Here is an 11,652-nt window from a genome sequence, read left to right on the forward strand (position 1 = left end):
TGGAGCTGAGAGTCCAGGGAGGCAGTGATGGCTAGAGTCTGCAGGGCAGAGTATTGAGCCAAGTTCTCATCAGTGCATGGGATCAAGGAAACCACCTGAGGCCAGCAAAAGAAATGCTTAAGAGCACAGGTAATCCTTGGAGCTCACACAGAGCCAGGAATAGTTTGTGTCCCCATCAGCAAGAGTGGTAAACCTCATAATTTATAGGGCACTGGTTAGATTACTCAAAAAGCTATTGCCTCAGTAGATAGGCGAGTTAGCACTAGATTAAGGCTTTCCTAGTCCCACCTAGCAGAGCTTAAAGCAAATCTTGAACAAATTGTTTCCAGGTAACATAAGTATATTACAGAACAAAGTTTGAGTATATTTATAGAAATGCAAAAATACCAAGCACATTGAAGGTAACTTTCATAATGTCTGTAGTAAATAAATTTTACCAGAAGTATAAATAAGCAGGCATACATGACTATAATGCAAAAAATCAATAGAACCACAACCAGAACTAGAAATGACAAAAATAGATTTTGTATTTAATAATAGATACTGACAATACAAAAGTCATAACTATATTCTATATATCCAACAAGGAAGAGAGATTGATCATGTTAAGTACCAATGTGGAAAATATTTAAAAGACCCAAACAAATCTAGAGGTAAAAACAACAATGTCTGAGACATAAAAATACAGTTGCTAGGATTAATAGATTAAACATTGCAAAAGCAAGCATTAGTAAACTGGAAGGCATAGCAATAAAAACTATATAAATTGAAACAGAAAAACAGACTGAGAAAATAAGAGTATCAGAGAGCTGTACGACAACTTCAGCTAGCCTAATTATGTGTAATTGAGATCCCTAGAAGAGAGGAAAAAGAATGGGCAGGGGACGAAAAAATAATTGAAGAAATAATGGCTGAGGGACTTCCCTGGTGGTGCAGTGGTTAAGAATCCACCTGCCAATGCAGGAGAGACGGGTTCAAGCCCTGGTCTGGGAAGATCCCACATGCTGTGGAGCAACTAAGCCCATGCACCAGAACTACTGAGTCTGTGCTTCGGAACTTGTGAGCCACAACTACTGAGTCTGCATGCCATAACTACTGAAGCTCATGCACCCTAGAGCCCATGCTCTGAAACGAGAAGCCACTGCAATGAGAAGTCCGTGCACCACAATGAAGAGCAGCCCCCAGTCACCACAACTAGAGAAAGCCCACGCACAGCAACAAAGACCCAATGCAGCCAAAAATCAATCAATCAATCAATTAATTAATTAAAATAATGGCTGAAAACTTTCCAAATTTCATGAAAATTATAAACCCACAGGTCCATGAAGTTCAACCTATCCCAATCACAAGAAACATGGGGGACAGGGGGTATTACTCCAAGGGAATCATAACGAAATTGATTAAAATCCATGCCAAAGAGAAAATCTTAGAAGCAGGGAGGGGGAGAAATATCCTGTATGTGCAAAAGAGCAAAGATAAGAAACCATACTTCTGGACATGATGGAGTAAACACATTTTGCCCTATTACTCTCCACTTATTAGACTTAAAATCCATGGAAAAAATACATGAAATAAACTTAAGAATCTGAAAGTTGGAGTAATGAAGGCCAACTCTATTGACCTTGGGATTCGAATAACAACCCAGCCCAGTGGTGAGTTCCCTGGCAGAAGACTGGGTGTTTTGTTGTTTTTATCTCCCCATATATTCCTATCTGAGCACCAGAGACTTGAAATTAGAAATACCAGCAGGTGCAAACAACTACCAAAACACCAAACACTAACAAAAAAATAAAACACACAAGGTATGCTTGCTTTTCCTATCCAAAGGGCTGAGAAGGTTGCTGCCCTGCAGAACAATACTCTATTGACAATGCCAACTCTGCATTAGCTGAATACTTTAAAAATGCCAATCTTTCACACTATTATGCAAACAGTTAGCAGCACCATCCTCCCTTCTTGCCAGTAAGCATCTGCAGAGGCCTTGTGTGTGCACAGCCTAAGATCCCAGCCCAGCAGTAATGCCTCTTCTCCCAAGCAATGGGCATATGCAGGCGCTGTGTGTGTGAGCAGAGACCTGACTGCCATCCTGGCCCATCAATAATGGGCATCTATAAAGATCATGTATGTGATTAGAGCATTGACTGCCAACCTAGCCCAAGAACCATGAAGCACACCTCATTTCCTGGCTGGCAGATGCATTGGGAGGGTGTAAGTACAACTGGGGCATTGACTACTGTTGCGACTTGGCACTGACAGGCATTTACAGGGGCAATATGTGAATTATCACTCCAATGAAGCAGTAACAAAGGTCCTTTCCCTTTCCAGCCAGTGGGGGCTCCAAATACTATGTGTGTAAACAGAGCCATGACTAAATTCCTGCTTATCAACAAGTAGCAAGATTTACACAGAAACCAGAGTGTCATAAGATTATAACCCAAATCATTGGGGTACAGTCAAAACTTACTCATCCTAGCAAGAACAAGGAATATTCAACTTGAATGAAAAAAGACCAAAACCAACCAAGATGACAAAGATGTTGGAATTATAAGGATTTTAAAGTTACTATATAAAAATGCCCAAATAAACATGGAATGCACATAAAAACAGAGCTCCAAAATACATGAAGCAAAAATTGACAATTTCACAATAGGTAGAGCCTTCAAAGTCAGTTTCAATATCAGCTAGAACAACTAGGTAGATGGTCAACAAGAAAATAGAAGACTTGGACAAACTATGAATCACTTAGATAATAGGCATCAATAGAAACTCCACCCCATAAGAGCAAAATACACATTGTTCTCAAGCATATACATATAAAACATTCTCCAGGATAAAACACACTGAGACATGAAACAAATCTTAATAAATTTAAAAGGATTAAAGTCATACAAAGTATATCCTTCAGTCACATGATATTAAATTAGAAATCCAAGAAATTTGAAAAATTCACAGATATTTGGAAATTAAACACATTACTAATTAACCCTAAGGGTCAAACAAAAAATAAGGAAAATTAAAAAAATATTTTCAGATGAAAGTGAACCTAATGAGATGCATATAAAGCAGCACATAGAGGTAAATTTATAGCTGTAAATGCTTATATTTTAAAAAAGAAAAAAAAATCTCAAATCAGTAACCTAACTTTGCAGCTTAAGAAGCTAGGGGGAAAAACCTAAAACAAGAAGAGGAAGGAAATAATAAGGAATAGATGAGAAATAAATGGAAGAGATAATAGAAAAAATATATAAATGAAACCAAAATTTGTTTCTTTAAAAGATCAACAAGGGACTTCCCTGGTGATCCAGTTGTTTAGACTCTGTGCAGGGGGCGTGGGTTTGATCCCTGGTTGGGGAACTAAGATCCCACATGCCGCATAGCACAGTCAAAAAATTTTTAAAGATCAAGTAAAAGATCAACAAAATGACAAATATTTGGCTAAAACCACCATGAAAATAAAAAGGGAGAAGGTACTAAAATCCAGAATGAAAAAGAGGGCTTAACTACCAACCTCACAGAAATACAAAGTATAATAAGGAAATGCTATGAATACCTGTATCCCAGCAAATTAGATGAGTTACAAAACAAATTCCAAAAAAGACAAAATCTACCAAAACACACACACAAAAATGGATAATCTGAATATGTCCATATTTGTTAGAGGAAATGAATAACAACCTTCAAAACAGAAAGCATCGGGCACAGATGATTTCACTGGTGAATTCTACCAAATGTCTAAGGTAGAAATACTAATTATCTGTGATCTATTCCAGAAAATAGAATGATGTCCTAACTCATTCTATGATGTTGTCATTACCCTAATACCAAAATCAGATAAAGACATTGTAAGGAAGGAAAATTACATACCAATATCTCTCATGAATATAAAAGCAAACATCCTCAACAAATTATTAGAAAATCAAATCCAACAAATGTAGAAAAGTAATTACATACCACAGTCAAGTGGGATTTCTCCCATGCATGCAAGACTGGCTCAATATTTCAAAATCAAGCAATTAATCTATCATATCAACAGGCTAAAGAAGAAAAATCATATGATCATATCAATAGATGCAGAAAAAGCATATGAAAAGATTCCATACTCATTCATTATTAAAACCCTCTCAGGAAACTGGAAATAGAAGAAACTTCTTCAATTTGATAAGAACATCTACCAAAAACTAACAGGTAACATCATATTTAATGGTGAGGAACTAAAGACTTTCCCTCTAAGAGCAGGAACAAGGGAAGGATATCTTCTCTCACCACTCATATTCAGTATTGTACTGGAAGTCCTATCTAATGCAACAAGAAAAAGAAACCGTATACAGATTGGGAAGTAAGAAATAAACCTATTTGCAGATGACATGGTTGAATGTGTAAAAATCCTGAAGGATGCTCAAAAAACTCATGGGACTAATAAGTGATTATAGCCAAGGTTGCAAAACATAAGGTTAATGTACAAAAGTCAAGTACTTTCCTATACACCAGCAATGAAAAATAGGAATTTGAAATTAAAAACATAATTATTTAATTAGAACCAAAAAAGTACTGAGGAATAATCTAACAAAATATGTACAAGAGATATATGAGAAGAACTAGAAAACTCTGATGAAAGAAATCAAAGAACTAAATAAATTAATATTCTATATTCATAAATATTAAAAAATTCTATGTTCATAACCCAATATTGTTAATATGACAGGTATTCCAAACTTGACCTATAGAGTCAATGCTATATTAAAATTACAAGTTATTTTGTAGATATTGACAAACTGATTCTAAAGATTATATGAAAAGACAAAGGACCCAGAATAGTCAAACAATACTGAAGATGAAGAAGTTGGAGGACTAACACTATCAACTTCAAGATTTACTATAAAGACACAGTAATCAAGACAGTGTGTACTGGCAAAAGAACAGACAAGTAGACAAATGGAATAGAATAGAGAGCTCAGAAATAGATCCAAACTAATAGAGCCAACTGATTTTTGACAAGACAGCAAAGACAAATCAACAGAGAAATGTAACAATCAACAAATACTGCTGGAACAACTTGATAGCCACATTAAGAAAATGAATCTGGACCAGGATTTACGACTTAAAAAAAATTCAAAATAAATCATGGGCCTAACTTTACAGTGTAAAACTAAAAAAAACAAAAACACAAAAACTTCTAGAAGATAACATGGGAGAAAATCTAGGTGACTTTGGGTTTGGCAATGATTTTTCCTAGAAACACCAAAAGTATGGTCCCTGAAAAATAAAACTTGATAAGTCAGATGTCATTAAAATTAAAAACTTCTGGGGCTTCCCTGGTGGCACAGTGGTTAAGAATCCGCCTGCCAATGCTGGGGACATGGGTTCGAACCCTGGTCCGGGAAGATCCCACATGCCACGGAGCAACTAATTCCATGAGCCACAACTACTGAGCCTGCGCTCTAGAGCCCGCATGCCACAACTACTGAGCCCACGTGCTGCAACTACTGAAGCCCATGCGCCTAGAGCCCGTGCTCTGCAACAAGAAAAGCCACCACAATGAGAAGCCCGCACATCGCACCAAAGAGTTGCCCCCACTCGCCACAACTAGAGAAAGCCCACACGCAGCAACGAAGACCCAACAGCCAAAAATAAATTAAAAAAAAATTAATTAGGAAATATCCTTGTAAGCAAGGAAAAAGAAGGTATAAGCAATTGAAATACATTTTGTTAAGGGAAAAGAAAGTAATTTTGTCTGAAAGAGAGGTCAGATAGAAGAGAAATGGAAAAAATCTGGAGATAAAAAGGAAATTATAGAAGGTAATGGAAAAGAAACCCTGGGCAAAGAGTTTAATGTGTGATCAGGACTAAGATTAGAATAAATTTAATTGAGTAAGTGAATTTTAATATTAAAGGTAAGGTGGTGCAAAACTAGAATTTGTTTCCCTCTCTGTTAAGAGGACAAAGTTTTCCTGGAATAATGATCTGCTTTAATAACAGATTATAAAAGTTTCTTTACCTTTTAAGTAATCTGTTGTAACTATCTGTATTTGCCTTTGAAGTCTTTTATTTTCGCTTTAGTTAAGTGAAAAAGTATTGTTTCACAGCACCTATAATCCTATTTGATGTTTTTGACAAACTTTCCAAAAATCAACCTCTAAATGAAGTGTTATTGACCTGAAATAAACTTGACATTTTCCAGAGGTCCCCTGGAACATCTCAAGAGATTTGTTTTCTCTCCTTACCAGAGAAAGATATTAAACTAATTAGGCTTATTTGGTATATTAAAGAACATGGGAAGCATTATCAAATGAATGGTGATAAACCCTCTTAGGATATACTGTATGGATAAATGTTATTAATATAGCTATTCTAGAAATTACATGGAATTCCTAAAAGTCTGGTATGTTCTAGTATAATGTTATCAGTCATAATTCTAGTTATTATCTTTAATTGTTCTATGTCACAGAAGTAACCAAGTTTCTTTGCCAATTGCATTGTAATCAGATCTTTGACCGTGCGTTTTTAAGTCTTTTGTCATTTATAGGCAGTTATTGTACTCTGATGCTTTTATAAAAATGCTTCATCTTCAAGAAGATCCATAGAAAGGACCTTTTGACCAGTACAGGTTTCTGATAATTTTTACATCATACCACTGAACTGGGTAAGAAATTAAAGAATTCTAATGGAAACCCTGATGGCTTCATAAAACTGTTAACAAAAGAGCAAGATCAAAAAGAATTAGCTACATAGGGCTGAATGATAGTTTTTATGACTTTTTTGTCTGAAATATTACTGGCTTTTAATCTTTGTTTTCCAGATATAAGGAAACACTCCCCCTTAAGCTAATTATAACTGACAGCAATTTGGTAAACTATACTTTTGTAAGCAGAGTAGAAACATTTATCTTTTCTACCTGATCCCTCCAGAAATTGGAAACTCCTAGGTTCCCAGCAGCCTTACCAGGTAAATAAGGAAGGCCACCTCCTGACGGGTACAGGAATTTTGAGTTATTTTGGGGACCCTGAGAAGGGAGGAATTCATCCAAATCTATACCCATCACAGGTGGCAAGTCCTTGGCAGGGCTTTCCTGGCCTTAAGAGGCCTTTTAAAAGTTCAATCTGAGATTCCTTATAAAAAGTTCCAGCACAGCCAATTTAAAAGAGCCTGTAGGATGAATTACACTTATGTGAATAATCAGGCTAAGTTTATTGAAACCAAACTTATTTTGCAAACAATTAGTCTTAATTTGACTATCTTTGGTAGAAATCAGCATAATTTTAGAGAGAAATATTATGGTTTAGTGATATTACTTTATGTATGTTAAGTTCTAGTGTTGTTAATTGCTTCTGAGGGTTTGTGTTTACTACCTAAGACTCACTTCCTGGATGACTCCTTGTTACTACGTTGTGTTATTACAAAAGTTTAATTGAATTATTAAAAGACATTCTAGGTTTGTTTCTGAAGCTTATCACAGTAGTCTATCTTTAGATGAAGATCAGGTGCCCTGTGACCTACAACCAGGAGATTATATACATATGAAGAAGCATCATTTAAAGCAGCAGTCCCTAACACTTTTGGCACCAGGGACTGGTTTTGTGGAAGACAGTTTTTCCACGGATGGGGTGGGAAGGGGGAGGGGGATGGTTCAGGCAGTAATGAGAGCAGTGGGGAGCAATGGGGAGCAGCAGATGAAGCTTCACTCACCTGCCAGCCGCTCACCTCCTGCTGTGCGGCCCAGTTCCTAACAGGCCACGGACCAGTACAGGTCCGCAGCCCAGGGGTTGGGGGCCCCTGATGTAAAGGACTGTCTCCAACCTAGATGAAAGGACCCTTAAACTAGTTGATGTGCAGCAAAAGTGAAGAAATTCACTCTTAGAATCATATTTCCCACTTAAAATGGGCCCCTACACTGTACTGGTCTATATAGAGGACTGCTGACCTCAAACTCACCTTAAAGCAATGCTCAAACAGAGAGGAAATGACACACCAGGACAAGAAGACAACATCAGAAATAGCTATCCCAAGATGCTAGACCTGACTTGTATGATTATTTATAGTGATCTCTTGGACTTCTGCATATGAATCAAATGTTTTCTATTACAGGCAAAATTCTACACAGAGTTTAAAACTTAATCTAATTGTTGGGCTTATGGTCACTTACCTATGTCCAGTACTTTTGGGTTACCTTGGTGGATTTCTCCTCTCCAAGACAATGATTGGATAGTCCTTAGGAAATTTATTATAGAAGAAAGAAGTTATAGTTCTCTTTGGGCCACTATTGATATTACTAGATGGGACCCCCTCAGTTGGCCAACCAATCATACTTGCTCTGACCCTGGACATAAATACGAATTTTAAAGTTACTCAAGCTCAGAGAAATGAGCTAATTTCAGTGAAAGAATATATACTCCTGATTATTAGGAGGGACCCTCCCTCAGTCATGGGATGGATTTATATGGCTAATACCAGGCTATGGTTGTTTAAGTTTAAGGGAACAATTTGTTTGCTGGGAACAATTAAATCATACTAAAGGTAACCATCCTAATAACACTAGGAAATTGGGCTGAGTGCCTTATGAACAATGCTTATATATCATTACCTTTAAAGATAGCGATTGGTAAGGAACAGACTGGGTCAGATGACTGGGGATATACTGGGCCACACCTAATGGAAGCTCTTGCTTTAAATTCTTACTTATGATCTTATCAATGCTACTAGCTGTATTACTTATACTCTGCCTATTTTATAAAATTATTGTTTTTTGCATTACCAAATGTGACTGAGCCTCCAATAAAGATAATGATGACTAAGCAACCTGAAACAATTAACTAAATATAGTTTTAAATATACACATAAGATCAAAATGATTGTAGTAGTGTAACCCTAGATATGGGAAGAAGCAGCAAGAGGGAATCATTTCCTAGACCATAACAGATTAGTAAGACAGATGGTACAGAAACTTTTATGACTACCATTAACAATGCCTAGTCCAGTAACAGCACACTGAGTGGCCCATCAATGAAATCCTCGCCATACCTAGGAATGAGCCTTCCTAGCACCATGGGACAAATTGGTCACAAAATGTCTCCCAAACCTTGGTTGAACTTATGACCAAAAGGGGGAAACTGTAAAACAAAAAGTGTTGTACACCATCCAGTTCTACAAGAATCAAGCCTTTAGCCACTATACTCACTGACTTACATCCTGAAAGGAATTCAGGATGAGTCACTCTGTGCTCTGCAAAAATGGGCCCTTAGATATTTAGAATTATTTCAGGAGAATTTTTAAATGAACTTGGATTCTTGCATCTTCCTAAACTTAGAAAAGCACTAAAATCATTACTTGAGATATTTGTTCCTCATGACTAGCAGTAACCTTCTACCGAGATGTATCCTTAACTGCGGGTACCCCTTCACCTCTTCAGAGTAATTTCTCAGAGCTATCTGAGAGGTTGTCTCCCAAGGTATAGTGCTCAGTAAGTCCCCAAATAAAACTGAAACTCACAGTTCTCACGTGTGTTTTTATTTCAGTCCACATTACAATGAAAAGAATTAAAATGCTACTATACATTTCATGCACCTATAGGTAAATTTTGTTTTGTTTACCAAAAACTTTCATACAATATATACCATTTAAAATCCTATTTTCATTTAATATAATACCGTAAATTTTCTTATGCTTCCTTTCCTAGTAAGTACATGGTTATAAGATGGCTGCTCCATATGCAGCTCTATATCCACTTTCCAGGCAGGAAGGAGAAAGGAGGAAGGCCAAAAGAATACATACCCACTGAGCCTGCCGCATCCCCACCCCTTTAAAGAACTAAGAAATCCAATCTAACAGCTTTTGTTTACAACTATAAGGGAAACTAAAACATGTTTTTTGTTTGTTTGTTTTTGGCCATGCTGTGCAGCTTGCAGGATCTTAGTTCCCTGACCAGGGATCGAACCCATGCCCCCTGCAGTGGAAGCGTGGGAGTCCTAACCACTGGACCACCAGGGAATTCCCTTCCTATTTGTTTTTTGTTAAGCTGAGCACACTGCCCCTTCAAACAAAAATCCGGATTTTTATAGCAATAAAGGAGAGAATGGATATTGGGTTAGTCACACATGAAAAAACAACACTGTCTAATATTAAAAATATTCTCAAATAACTTTCAATTATGTGGGAAGTTACAACATCATTTAAATGAAAGTATTTTAAAAATATATATGTATACACATGTGTGTATATATACGTGTGTACATATATGTATCTACATGGTTCCATATATGTACATATGTAAAATCAGAATACTCAGCATACATATTAATTTTTAAAATTACAAATGCAAGGAAGATATTTCCAAAGAGAAACAGTAGGTTCCGGTTTACTTCATGGGTCTTTGTTAGGAGTTAGCCAAGAAAGAAAAAAAATCACCTCCTGAAAAAATAAAGCATTTTACAAACAAAGAGAAAATACCAAGCCACCTTATGTACGACTTTTAGATGTCACAACCATTATTTTCTCCTCCTTGGAGATCTCTCTTGGAGAAGGATATGTTAGCTAAGCAGCAGTAGGGAAAGGATGGGGTTAAAGCACACCAAAGTGTGCTTTGTTTTGCAGAAACTGTTAAATTGCAGAAAGTTCCAAACGCCAGATGTTTCAAAAAAGTTAGAGTGCAAACAAACAACCAAAACACCTGCTTGCTTGCAGTTTTTGGCAACCTAGAGTAACCTCTATCTCTTTACCATGCCTGCCCTTTCAGGACTATGCATGCCCCCCAGGTTTAAAACTTCCCCGTCCAGCTTTGGAGAGACAGTACTTTGAGAGCTAGCTCTCTGTCTCCTTACTTCTCACAAGTAATAAATGCTTCTGCTTTACTCAAAAGTACTTGGTGTGTGCACTGGCTATGCACCACAAGGGACAGACCCATTGAGCCCGGTAACAGAGATGGGGCAAGGAGACAACAAACCTTTCTTGAGGTCCAGATGACAAGGTCACCTTGCTCACTTGTCCCTCCCTGACCAGGGGAAGGCTATCAGAGGAGACCCGGTCTTCCATCTCAACCTCAACGTCATAGAGAGTAATCAGGATTTTTACAGGGGCAGAGCCATCTTGTATCTCATACATGACTACATGTGACACAGTACCTGACACAGTCTCCCCAAATTCACACATCCAGTGCTGCATAGTCACACACCCACCAGTAGACACAAAGTTAACAGCCTCAGCCTCAGACTCCCCCTTCCTTCCGCACACAGTGCTACACAGTCACAATCCCCACTAGGGCGCAGTCACAGAGGCACAATAACAAAGCTCCCTATGCCTGCACAGAAGAGGAATACACGATCCCACAGAAACAATCCACACACCCACCACAGGGACACACAGTCACAGGTAGCCCACACCAGCACACAGTATTACACACGGTCACATATTAACAATCATACCACGGAGATTCATCCACAGAAAGCTACACACACACGGTATTACACACAGTCAGAATAACACACACATCACTGGGACACATAGCCACACACAATTTCGTAACCGACACTCCCCTCCCCAACCCCGTCCGTTCCGCCTGAACAGACTTAATACTCAGTCTCCACCCCGCCCCGAGCTCTGGACGTTTCACCTCCAATCTGCCGTGCGCGGCGTCTGCCAACAGTTCAGAGACTAACACCCGGC

Source organism: Stenella coeruleoalba (genome assembly GCF_951394435.1).
Source record: "Stenella coeruleoalba genome assembly, chromosome: 20".
NCBI classification, from domain to species: domain Eukaryota; kingdom Metazoa; phylum Chordata; class Mammalia; order Artiodactyla; family Delphinidae; genus Stenella; species Stenella coeruleoalba.